Source organism: Zophobas morio, unplaced genomic scaffold, assembly GCF_036711695.1.
Source record: "Zophobas morio isolate AGI-343-1 ecotype UQ-CSIRO unplaced genomic scaffold, CSIRO_AGI_Zmor_V1 ptg000004l, whole genome shotgun sequence".
Classification (NCBI taxonomy): Eukaryota; Metazoa; Arthropoda; class Insecta; order Coleoptera; family Tenebrionidae; genus Zophobas; species Zophobas morio.
The window spans coordinates 1,346,408-1,359,881 of record NW_026972109.1 but is presented as its reverse complement, the minus strand read 5'-3'; the positions used below and the strand labels follow the sequence as shown (position 1 = coordinate 1,359,881).

At 30.5% G+C, this 13,474-nt stretch overlaps 1 protein-coding gene across 2 annotated transcripts in view; it reads right to left on the bottom strand.

Annotated features, from left to right (window-relative positions):
• LOC135136834 (MICAL-like protein 1) overlaps nt 1–13,474 on the bottom strand; it is a 90,715-nt gene that overhangs the window by 53,319 nt on the left and 23,922 nt on the right. Inside the window, exon 1 of one of the 2 annotated variants that reach the window (XM_064066266.1) lies at nt 7,832–8,004. The exons of the other annotated variant lie outside the window; for it this stretch is intronic. The gene's annotated coding sequence lies outside the window, so the exon portion shown is untranslated. Of the gene's footprint in view, nt 1–7,831; nt 8,005–13,474 lie in introns of those variants that run through there. 2 annotated transcript variants of the gene reach the window in all.

The following is a 13,474-nucleotide window of genomic DNA, read 5'->3' as shown; positions in this document are numbered from 1 at the left end:
TTACTCTTTTAATGTGCACACACACTGATAAAAATATACATTTATGTTTTATTCGCTTGACGGCGTATTTATTTCAAAGGTGAATTATAATTTTACTTAAACAACCTGTTTCTCTTTTATTTTGCCATTCTCTTTGGGAAACACAAACAATGCCTAAAGATATAATTACTCGAACAAGTTAAAAGAAAACCATTTCGCTGTTTATGACACCAATTAACCCTTTTATCGCATTATGAGAAAAATTACCACATATTTATTTATACCAGCGTTCAACACACAAAAATCGTTTCCTCTTTTTGTTATGATTATGATTCACCTTAAATAAATACATACCGCGAATCTGGTTCACGTCTGGTCAGTTGCGAGTTCATGTGAACCATCAAACCATCCCAGAATGAAAAATATTATCTTTACATAATCATACAACACATGTCATTAAGTTAATTGCCAACAACAGTAGTAACGACCGCTGTGACAGTTTTTCCCCGTAATCCGACAATCTCGGATTAAAGCAATACTGGCTTTCTCTCGCTAAATTAATTTATCATTTGAACAGCAACTGTCATTACACCGAATAATCAAATCTATTATGATGCCGTAACCAGTCGCTATATCATTAAAACGACATTAGTTTTCTTCAGGTTGTACGGTGAGAGGAACATTTACGCTTGGAAGTTTGCACTCACGTCAAGCGATTATTTGTTACTAAAATAACCCCGAAATCGCGCTTTATGCGAGTAAATTTCACTTTATATAAACTGAGTTTTAATGAAACGTTGGACATGTAGCTCGTATAGTGCAGATGTTATTTCATGAACCTACTTCGCAAGAACGTAATGACCCCTACTTTCAATATCGAAATAAAAATGGAAATCCGACACCTATATTGTATTACAGCGGTTATGTGCCGTTAAATCGTAAATACTCAATTTTAGAGGCGTACTACATCTAGTTATTGCAGTTATTTGAGAATGTTAAATTCGTCGGATAAAAGCCGACAGAGGCATAAATCACGCAATTGCTAATGAGGTTTTTACAACAAAGAGCATTATCGTTTTTGATCGGTTTATAATTAGCGCTGCGCTGTCATTCCTTGTGGAAAAATCGGGACGGTTTTATAAGCTTGCGTCAACACGAACGCATTTCCGCTCTTTCACTGTGGCACGGATGACCACAACGTGCCTGTATAATTCATTTTTTGTTATTATAATTGTGGTTCTGGCTGTTTGACCCACAGACCTTACACAAAAACACACTTGCATGACTGAAAGTATCGATGACTATAATTAAAGATCGCAACGTTAATTAAAATGGAAAATATCACGTAAGGCAGGCCATTAGCGCAAAAAGTAATGAGCTTTTGTGTTGCAGCGACGTAGCTCACCTTGCCATACTTAGGATTTTTTAAATGGGGTTTTAGTGAACCTTGGATTCGCCGTGAATCTTCCACTAATTTTGAATTTAAAAATTAAAAAAAATTAAAACTACGATTTTTTTATGGACATGTGTAAGCAAATCTAAAAAATATGAATCCAATGATAAACCACAAGTAAAAATTCATCATATTTTGCATATTTCGGGTAGGTTTAGGAATTTAACTCGTTACTATGGAAATTTGCGATTTAACACCTTTAAATTTTTAAAGTTTTTACAATAATAATAATAATAATAAGTTATTTGCCCAACGTGATTAATTTGCCCAAGATTAATAAGGGCAAAATCTGTTTTATCTTAACAAATACTAGGCCCGCCCACCCACCCCCTATTTTCCCAGAGGATATGTCATTTGCCAAAATCAGTCTTGTCTTGTCAAGTACTAGCCCCACCCACCCACCCTCTCGTTTCTTAGAGGGTATGTCGTTGGCCAAAATCAGTTTTATCTTAGCAGGTACTCGCCCGGCCCACCCGCATTCTGTTTTTTCGATTTTCCAACTTTTTGACTCAAAAAAAAATTTAAACTGAAAAATTGTAAAATTGAAAAATTAAAAATGAAAAAACGAAGAAGTATAAAATGAAAACTTTCAAAAATCTAAAAACTGGAAATCAAGAACTTGAAAAATTAAACAAACGAAAAATTCATTAAAAATTGAGAAATTTAGAAATCGTGAACTTGATCGATTTTTAAAACGAAATTTATGTATGTAGGTATTGTAAAATCGAAATACTGAAAACTAAAGAAATCGGAAAAGCTGGTATCCGAAAACCCAAAAATTGCAAAATTGAAACGAACATTTAGAAAAGAAAAAACAGAACGACAAATTAAAAACCAAACACTAAAAAAAATTTAAATCGAAACAGTGAAAAATCGAATAACCGAAAAAATAAAACCCGAAACGAAAGATTGCAAATCGAAAAATTGCAAAATCTGAAAATTGAAAAATTCAAAAGTCGGAAAATTGAAAAACTGAAAAATTTAAAATTGAAAACTCAAAAATTGTAAAGATTGAGATAATAAAAAGCGAAATGGAAAACTAAAAAGTAAAAACTCTAGAAATTTTAAATCGACACAGTGAAAAATCGAATAATCGAAAAATAAAGAACCGAAACAAAAAATTGCAAATCTTAAAATTGAAAAATTATAAATTGAGAACTTGAGAAACTCAAATCGAAAAATTGCAAAATCTGAAAATTGAAAAATTCAAAAGTTGAATAATTGAAAACTCGAAAAATTTGAAAAAGCTGAGAAAATGAAAAACGAAAAATTGTAAATTGAAAATTTAAAGAAATGAAATATTAAAGAAGCGAAAAATTAAAATTGACAATTCGAGAAATTTTAAAACGAAACAATGAAAAATCGAATTATGGAAAAAAAAAACCTAATCGAAAAATTGCAAAACCTAAAAATTGTAAAAATTGAGAAAAATTGTAAAATTGAAAAATTAAAAATGAAAAAACGGAGAAGTCTTTCAAAAATCCAAAAACTGGAAATCAAGAACTTGAAAAATTAAAGAAAGAAAAAATTCATTAAAAATTGAGAAACTTAGAAATCGTGAACTTGATCGATTTTTAAAACGAAATTTATGTATGTATTGTAAAATCGAAATATTGAAAACTAAAGAAATCGGAAAAGCCGGTATCTGGAAACACAAAAATTGCAAAATTGAAACAAACATTTAGAAAAGAAAAAAACAGAACGACAAATTAAAAACGAAAAACTGAAAAAAATTTAAATCGAAACAGTGAAAAATCGAATAATCCACAAATTAAAAGACCGAAACGAAAGATTGCAAATCGAAAAATTGAAAAGTTATGAGTGAAAACTTGAGAAACTCAAATCGAAAAATTGCAAAATCTGAAAATTGAAAAATTTAAAATTGAAAACTCAAAAATTGTAAAGATTGAGATAATAAAAAACGAAATGGAAAATTAAAAAGTAAAAACTCCAGAAATTTTAAATCGACACTGAAAAATCAAATAATCGAAAAATAAAGAACCGAAACAAAAAATTGCAAATCTAAAAATTGAAAAATTATAAATTGAAAACTTGAGAAATTCAAATCGAAAAATTGCAAAATCTGAAAATTGAAAAATTCAAAAGTTGCATAATTGAAAACTCGAACAATTTAAAAAAACAGAGAAAATGAAAAACGAAAAATTAAAATTGAGAATTCGAGAAATTTTAAATCGAAAAATTGCAAACTCTAAAAATTGAAGGATAATGAAAAATTGAAACATTGCAAATCGAATTGAAGAAACAAAAAATAAAATAAAAAATTGTAAAAATAGAGAAATAAAAATCAAAACGAAAAACTAAAAATTAACAGCTCGAGAAATTTTAAATCGAAAAATTGCGAAATCTAAACATTGATAAACAAAATATAAAATCGAAACAAGGAAAAATCGAATTATGGAAAAAATAAAAAACCTAATCGAATTGTAAAAATAGATAAAAATTTTAAAATTGAAAAATTAAAAATGAAAAAACGGAGAAATATAAAATGAAAACTTTCAAAAATCTAAAAACTGGAAATCAATAACTTGAAAAATTAAAAAAACTAAAAATTCATTAAAAATTGAGAAACTTAGAAATTGTGAACTTGATCGATTTTTAAAACGAAGTTTATGTATGTATTGTAAAATCGAAATATTGAAAACTAAAGAAATCGGAAAAGCGGGTATCTGGAAACCCAAAAATTACAAAATTTAAACAAACATTTAAAAATTGGAAAATCCAAGAATTGAGAAATCGAAGACTGAGAATTTGAGAAATTGAATAAATTAAAAATTATAAAATCGAAAAATCATTGAAAAAATAAAGAGAATGAAAAAACGAAAATTTGTGATATAAAACCGAGAAAGTGAAAATTAAAAAATTGGGAAAATGAAAAATAAAAATCAAGAACTTGCAAAATTGAGCTACTTGGAAATCGTGGACTTATCGACTTTTAAAACGAAGTTTATGTATTGTAAAATCGAAATGTTGAAAACTAAAGAAATCGGAAAAGCGGGTATCTGGAAATCCAAATATTTCAAAATTGAAACAAACATTTAAAAATTAGAAAATCTCTTATTTTACAGAGTATTAGCCCCGCCCACCCACCCCTAGTTTCTTAGAGGATTTGTCATTTGCCAAAATCAGTCTTATCTTACCAAGTACTAGCCCCGCCCACCCGCCCTCTATTTTCTCAGAGGATGTTATTTGCCAAAATAAGACTTATAGTACTAGCCCCGGACACCAACCCTTTATTTTCTCAGAGGGTAGTACATGTTAAGATAAGTCTTATTTTGACAAATGATATATCCTGTGAGAAAATAGGGGCGGGTGGGCGGGGCTAGCACTTGCTACGATAAGACTGATTTTGGCAGATGCCGTACCCTATGAAAAAACAGAGGGCGGGTGGGCGGGGCTAGTACTTGCAAAAGTAAAACTTATTTTGGCAAATGACAAACTTTGAGAAAATAAGGGGTGGGTGGGCGGGGCTAGCACTGGCTAAGATAAGACGACTGATTTTGCCCCTATTAAACTTGTAAAAACTTATTAAACTTAAAAGGTGTTAAATTGTATATTTCCATAGTAACGAGTTAAATTCCTAAATCTAATTGGATATTTATTTTTTAACAACTCAGTCATTAATTTTTCTGAGACACCCTGTATAAACAAATTCAAAAAATATTAATTATAAGTATATTAAAAATAAACCATAATAAGTATCATATATTAAACTTTGAGATGACGTCAACAATTTTTTGAAGGAGATAAGCAAATATATTTTGACTAAAAATTTATTATGCTCTTTATAACCTTAAAACATGTGCAAAATTTCAAAGTATTAGGATTAGCAGATTCAAAATTAAATTGCAAAATGTTGTTTTATAATTTTGATTTTTTTTCCAAAAATTTGGACGTTTCGGGTAAAAACTCTATTAGGAGTCATCAACTATGTTTATGTTATACAATTTTGAAGTGACGTCATCGGATTAGGGGTGGGGATGATTAGAGAAATTTTGATTAGCGTTTTACGAGTACTTTCGAAGATTATCTGTCTTAATAAAAATCCGGGACTGCAGACAGACAGAAAGGGGAGATTAGTTTTTCGTACTGTAGGAGTCATGAAACGTCGAGAAAACATAAAAGTGGCCATTCGCCCGATGGACTCGATTACAAAACTTTCTTCGCTTACGCTCGGGAAGTAAAAACGAAAAACTAAAAAATTTAAAATTGAAAAACCGAAAAACTGAAGACTGAAAACTCGAAAAATCCAAAAATTGAAAAAATTCACGTTAAAAAAGAAAAAGAAAAATGATAGAATCCGAACAGTGAAAAGCGAAAAATTTAAAAATAAATAAAATAAAAACCAAAACGAAGAATTGTAAAATTGAAAACTCGTGAAATTACTAATTGAAAAATTGGAAAATCTAAAAATTGAAAATTCAGTAAAAATTAAATTTTATTACTCCTAAAAAAATGTAGTTCTAGATTCTATTATTTATCAATATAAAATTCATCTTGTGTTCTTCCGACCCAATAAGAATGCCAAAATCAATCTTGTCTTAGTAAGTACTAGCCCCGCCCACCCGCCCTTTATTTTCTTAGAAAGTAAGTCCTTTGCCAAATCAGTTTTATCTTGGCAAGAAAATTAGCATTTTATTCTGTTGGAAATATTTTATTCTAGTCAGTGGTCAGTTTATTTTGTTTTTTTTTATAGTTTGAAAAGAAAAAACAAAAATGATTTTAATCAATAATTGTTTTTTGAGAAAAAAATCCTTTAAAATTGGCCAACCTTGTTACAAAGTACGGTGTTGCATTCATCTTTTATAAAATAAGCACTGGTAATATATAATTTAATAAATCGAGATGTCCACGGCCAAAAATTGGGGCGAATTCATAAACCACAAAGATAAGAGTATGTTATTTTATAACATTTAAATAGTATTCACTAAGCAAAATTTTCAAATGCCGTAGTGAAATTGTTGGTGGGGTTGAGCAGACAAATTTTGACTAGCTTTTTATAATTTACACAATATTCCTAAAATACAAATAAAACTTGATAACAATCAGTCCAATAGTTTCGGAAATAATCTATCTACTACGATCGATACAGACGACAGACAATAAGACACAGACGGAAACGGAGGACCTATGATTTCATACTCTGGGAGTCATGAAACGTCGAGAAAACTTAAGCTTACGCCCGGGAAGTGAAAAATCAAAAGAAAAACGAGTCGAAGTCGAAATCTCACTTTTAACTCGTATATAATGTACTATTTTTTCTACGAACCAAAAATAGGAATAAAATTGTAAACCAAATTTAACAGCGGCAGTTTTACTTACAAATTATTGAAACGTAGTATTCACATTTGATTTAAATCAAGTGATTTTTCAAAAAATCACAAATTTAGGTCATTCTTTTTTTATTTTCTTTTCAAATTATGGAGACATAATGCATATTACGATCTTTTTAAATGCAGTTCAAATCAAAATAAATTGACTAGAAATAAAGTATGAAAAAATTGGTCTTTCGTCTGTGTAGATTTTATTAACCTCAGAAACTAGTGGTTTGATTGTGATCAAATTTAAGTTGTAATTTAATAACATCGTGTAGGTGGGAAAACGATAACCAAAATTTGTCCGGACCATTTGACGACGTCCCCGAAAAATTTTGCAAAGTAAATACTATTTAAATTTTATCCTAAACTTTGTTTAAGTCATTAAGGTTATCACAAAAACTTAGCGCTGTTCGACCATTTTACATTAGTCACCGTCGCTTCGTTATCAAACACATGACGAATAAATGCAGTGGCCGAAGATAATGCGACTTTGCTGAAGTTCCCAGACATGCATACACCGGACATTGCTATAATAGTTTCGTGTTTCTATTGCTAAAAATATCGAAAAATTTCGTTAATTTCCAGTTCTTATTATTACAAAAATAACAAAGTTTGATAATTTGTTACCTATATCAGAAGTATTTTTTTTTAGACGGGTTGTAGAAAAAATATTTTGTTGTATTTTAAACCCCACACAGAAATCTGTTTGATTATCGCACCGCGTCGGCTTTCATTTGTTAATTATTTTCACTTATTGTTTTGAAAATAAACCCGATGGCGACCCTGATTCATGACACCAATACATAACAAATCTATAGGTAGTCCGTTTTATCTCCAAATTTGCATTGTAAACAAATCAGTAACACATGATATTCATGCAAAGTGTCCACCGCGTACGCTTAACCATCCATTAATTTCCAACGATAATTTCGAAAACTAGGGTCGCTCACGTGTCAAGTTCAACATTTATTCCACTACAATCGTATTTTTAGAATACAAAAACAACTGATAACACTCCAACCCGACACAAAATACGACTACATCACGATTAATCTTCACTTACCTAGTTGATTTACAATAATCCGAAAAACGGGTTCGATTCGAAAAAAAAAACGTTTAGTAAACCACGTGTTTTATCAGCGAACCACGACTACGACTCGCACTCCACGGCTGTGAACAGAAAACTGAGTGGCTTGAGTCATAAACTGGCACATATAGTGGCTATGCTGTGAGCAGGTAGTTGGTATAAAAGCGCTCCGACAAACAGGACTGAAACTTGTATTTAATGCAGGCAAGCTAAACAGCTGCATTCATAGGTGGAACAAAAAAGATCTACTCTCCTCGTATTTGTCATGTAGGACACGTTGAAACTTGCCTCGAGTATATTCTGCAGCCATCTTACACAGGGATATAAACCATTTATATTGCGGAATTTTTACTTGGAGAATATTCAAATGACCAGTACACTGCCGAGCGGTCTCATTTCAGCGTGCCATAAACTTAAACGCAACCAACGTGGGTTTACAAATGGGTTTAAATTTAATTAGCGAAAGAGAGATCAACTCGGTTATAGAAAAAATTCAACTCTTACGATTTTTTCGTTTTTACGATGAATAAACATTATTATTATTTATCGCGAGCGTAAAGCAGACAGCACAAAAAACAAACACAAATGTTGATGTTCTCAAGCTACGGCGTAATAATTCCAAGCATTAATTACAATGTAGATGTTTTGTTGTTTTCATAACAAGCTTCTTCGGTGTTCTTGTAATTAGATAACACCCCCACATGATGTAAAATCGAGAACTTCCATCAATGAAGCCGTTTCGTGTTCAAAGGAGAACGGTGAGTCTGTTCCCAGCCAGTTTTACCTACCGCATTGTTCGGTAATTATTTCGGTCTGGAGCTGGGTTCTATTCAATGAAAATAACACAAATAACCGAAAATACGGCATTATGGGTGGAAAGTGAGGTATTATTCAGCTATTTTAACAATCTAAATAAACTCTTACGATTAAGTAAGTTCACGAGTGTAATTTTTAGAAAGTAAACTGTGCAAAATATGTAAAAAATTTAACTGAATTGTAAATTAACACCTATTAGCTAATACCAGAAAATCAGTCAAAAGCAAAAAATGTATTTGCTTAGTTCTGTCGACACGTACCGTACAATTGTTAAATAATTTAAACAGTGGCGAAATTGCTCGACACACTACATTATTTTATGGTTTGCAGTGTAAATTTTGGATTGCGGTATCAATAAATCAGGTATACACAGGCAGGTCTAATGTATTATAGCGTCGCTGCCAATTCTATGTAAATACATAGATAAATGTGAACTATTTAGTGGCATTCCAAATTTGATACACCTAATCCCAGAAATTGTTGAAAAATTAAGGCGATAAACCCTAGTTTTGTGTATATTTCAGTCAATAAAGATATCAGAGATCGAAAATTTTTGTATCAAGTGCGGAAAATTATTTCGTGTGTAGGAATAACCCAATTTCAAGTTATCTCGATCACGACCAAACAGTTCAAGAAAGCATAAATAGTACCATGAATCGAAATAAAAGTAAACAAATAGGTGTGTCCCAGAAAAAAATATTACAGTACATTAGTGTGAACGACATGAATGATCTCTGGATTTTACCATTTTAAAAAGCTACTTTGCACCGAGTCATAAAAAAAGTTGTTAAAACGGGAAAATATTTAAAACAGAATCTACAATATCGTTGATGTGACTCATTATGTTTACAATAAAACTTTCTTGAAGATATCACTATATTTCCGACCTATTTGTTATCTGATTATTGAAAATATTACTCACCGAAAATTATTATTATTAATCCAGTTCAGTACTATCGTAGATAGCATAATTTATCATTAATTTCTTAATAATAAAGTTTGTGTTTTTATTGCAGAGTGACTAAAAATTAGTTACAAATTATTTAAATAGAATTTCCCTTGCTTCTTCTGAAGCATAGGCAATAAATATGGGGTCTAGGAGTTTTTTTATTCTTTCTTTTCAAATTCTTTCAAAAAAAAAAAAAGTGGATCCGAAGGTTCTTTCCCTGTCAAAACACAATGAATCCTCGAAATTCCCTTAAATTCTTTCAAAAATAGAATCAAGTGGCTTTTAAGATAATTTCACCTGCTTTAAAATATAATTTAGAAACCCATATGATTTTTTCAAACGTTTTCAAAAACAAAACACCAGGGAGTTACCGAGATTTTTGCTAATTCTTTCTAACATAAAACACAATTTACAGGACCCCTAAGGTTCTTTTCACCACTTTCGAACGCAAAATATAATGAGTCTCTAAGATTCTTTCAGATTCTTTAACTAAGAGCCCCCCAGATTCTTTCAAACTCTTTTTAAAATTAAACACCAGGGGCCCTCGAAATCTTTTTAAGATATTCACAAACAAAATGAAAAAAAAATCTTTTAAAATTCCTAATTCTTTCAAAAATACACCACATCTTAAAATACTTTTAGTTATAAAAAAATACTTTTGAAGTTTTTACGATTAAAAACATTTTTTTTGCAAATATAAACAAACCATAAGCGACCTAAAAGATTCTTTCAGATTCTTTACTAGGAGCCCCCGAGATTCTTTTAAACTCATTAAAAAAAAAAAAACACAGAATCCCTCAAGATTTTATCAAATTCTTTCAAAAATAAAACCGCAAGACTCTTTCAAACTCTTTCGAAATTAAAACATCAAAAGGTTTCCGAGATTCTTTCAATCTCGATTAAAAAAAAAAAAAAAAAACATCGAGGGTCTCTGCGATTCTTTAACCTTCTTTAGAAAAGAACACAAAAAGGGTTCTCGAGATTCTTATAAAAATAAAACACCATAGGCCCCAAGGTTTTCTACATTCTTCAAAAAAATAGACTAGGAGCTCTCAAGCTTCTTTCAAATTCTTAAAAATGAAAAAAAAATCTCTAAGTGCTTTTCAAATCCCTAATTCTTTCAAAAATACAACAACAGGGAATCTTAAAATGCTTTCAGTTATAAAAAAAACTACTTTGTAAGTTTTTATGATTTTTTTTGCAAAAATAAACCATAAAGGACCTCCAAGATTCTTTAACTAGGAGCCCCCAAAATTCTTTCAAACTCTTTCTAAATCAAAACACCAGGGGTCCCCGAGATTCTTTTAAACTCATTCACCATAATGGATCCTCAAGATTCTTTTAAAGTTTTTCACACATAAAATGAAAGAAGCTCTTAAGATGCTTTGACTAAAAAAGGACTTTAGCCTGTCTCAAGATTCTATCAAATTCTTTAAAAAATAAAACAGAGACCGTCAAGATTTTTGACATTCTTTCAAAAACAGAGCACAAGGGGTCTCAAGGATTCTTTCAACTTCTTTCGAAAGCAAAAAATAATGGACCTCCAAGAGTCTTTCAAAATCTTGCGAAATTAAAACATCAAAAGGTTCCCGAGATTCTTTCAATCTCGATTAAAAAAAACATCGAGGGTCTTTGCAATTCTTTAACATTCTTTAGAAAAGAAAACAAAAAGGGTTCTCGAGATTCTTGTAAAAAAAAAACACCATAAGCCCCAGGGTTTTCTATATTCTTCAAAAAAATACACTGGGAGCTCTCAAGATTCTTTCAAATTCTTAAAAATGAAAAAAAATCTCCAAGTGCTTTTCAAATTCCTAATTCTTTCAAAAATACAACTAAAGGGAATCTTAGAATGCTTTCAGTTATAAAAAGCTACTTTGTAAGTTTTTATGATTTTTTTTTTTTGCAAAAATAAACCATAAAGGACCTCCAAGATTCTTTAACTAGGAGCCCCAAAAATTCTTTCAAACTCCTTCTAAATCAAAACACCAGGGGTCCCCCAGATTCTTTTAAACTCATTCATCATAATGGATCCTCAAGATTCTTTTAAAGTTTTTCACACATAAAACGAAACAAGCTCTTGAGGTGCTTTGACTAAAAAAAGGACTTTAGTCTATCTCAAGATTCTACCAAATTCTTTCAAAAATAAAACAGAGACCGTCAAGATTTTTGAAATTCTTTCAAAAACAGAGCACAAGGGGTCTCAAAGATTCTTTCAACTTCTTTCGAAAGCAAAAAATAATGGACCTCCAAGACCCTTTCAAACTCTTTCGAAATTAAAACATCAAAAGGTTCCCGAGATTCTTTCAATCTCGATTAAAAAAAAACATCGAGGGTCTCTGCGATTCTTTAAAATTCTTTAGAAAAGAAAAAAAGGGTTCTCGAGATTCTTATAAAAATAAAACACCATAGGCCCCAAGGTTTTCTACATTCTTCAAAAAAATACACTGGAGCTCTCAAGATTCTTTCAAATTCTTAAAAATGAAAAAAAGAATCTCCAAGGACTTTTCAAATTTGTAGTTCTTTAAAAAATATGAAAAAAAGGGTCTTTAAAATACTTTCAGTTATTAAAAAAAAACTTTGCAAGTCCTCACGACTTTTTCAATTTTTTTCAAATATAAACCATAAAGGACTTCCAAGATTCTTCCAATCTTTTTCGAAAACAAAAAACCATGAGCCACAAATCCTGTTTCAGATTCTGTAATTAGAAGCCCCCAAGATTCTATCAAACTCTTTCGACATTAGGAGCCCCAGAGATTATTTTAAACTCTTTCAAAAATAAAACACAATGAATCATCAAAATTCCTTTACATTCTTTCAAAAAAGGAATAAAAGCGGTTTAAGATGATTTCAGCTACTTCAAACAGAGTTTAGACGCCTCTAAGATACTATCAAACTTTTTCAAAAACAAAACACTAAGAGTTCCAAAGATTTTTTCAAACTCTTTCAAAAATAAAACACAATTTAAAGGGTCTCTACGGCTGAAATAATGGGCCTCTAAGACTCTTTCAGATTCTTTAACTAGAAACCCCCAAGATTCTTTCAAACTGTTTCTAAAACAAAATACCAGAGGTCCCCGAGATTCTTTTAAACTCATTCAAAAACAAAACACATTGGATCCTCGAGATTCTTTTAAAGTTTTTCACACATAAAATGAAAGAAGCTCTTAAGATCCTTTGACTAAAAAAGGGACTTTAGATGTCCTCAAGATTCTATCAAATTCTTTCAAAAATAAAAACAGAGACCCTCAAGATTTTTTTAATTCTTTCAAAAACAAAGCACAAAGGATCCTAAAGACTCTTTCAAACTCTTTCGAAATTAAAACATCAAAAGTTGCTCGAGTTTTTTATTTAATTGAAAAAAAAAAGATATCGGGGGTCTCTAAGATTTTTTAAACTCTTTCAAAACGGGAATAAAAGGAGTTTTCGAGATTTATTTAAAAATAAAACACCATAGGCCCCAAGGTTTTCTACATTCTTTAAAAAAAAAATACACTAGGAGCTCCTAAGATTCTTTCTAAAACAAAACACCAGAGGTCTCCTAGATTCTTTTAAACTCATTCAAAAACAAAACACATTGGATCCTCAAGATTCTTTTAAAGTTTTTCACACATAAAATGAAAAAAGCTCTTAAGATCCTTTGACTAGAAAAGGGATTTTAGATGCCCTCAAGATTCTATCAAATTCTTTCAAAAATAAAACAGAGATCCTCAAGATTTTTTAAATTCTCTCAAAAACAAAGCACAAAGGATCCTAAAGACTCTTTCAAACTCTTTCGAAATTAAAACATCAAAAGTTCCTCGAGTTTTTTATTTAATTGAAAAAAAAAAGATATCGGTGGTCTCTAAGATTTTTTAA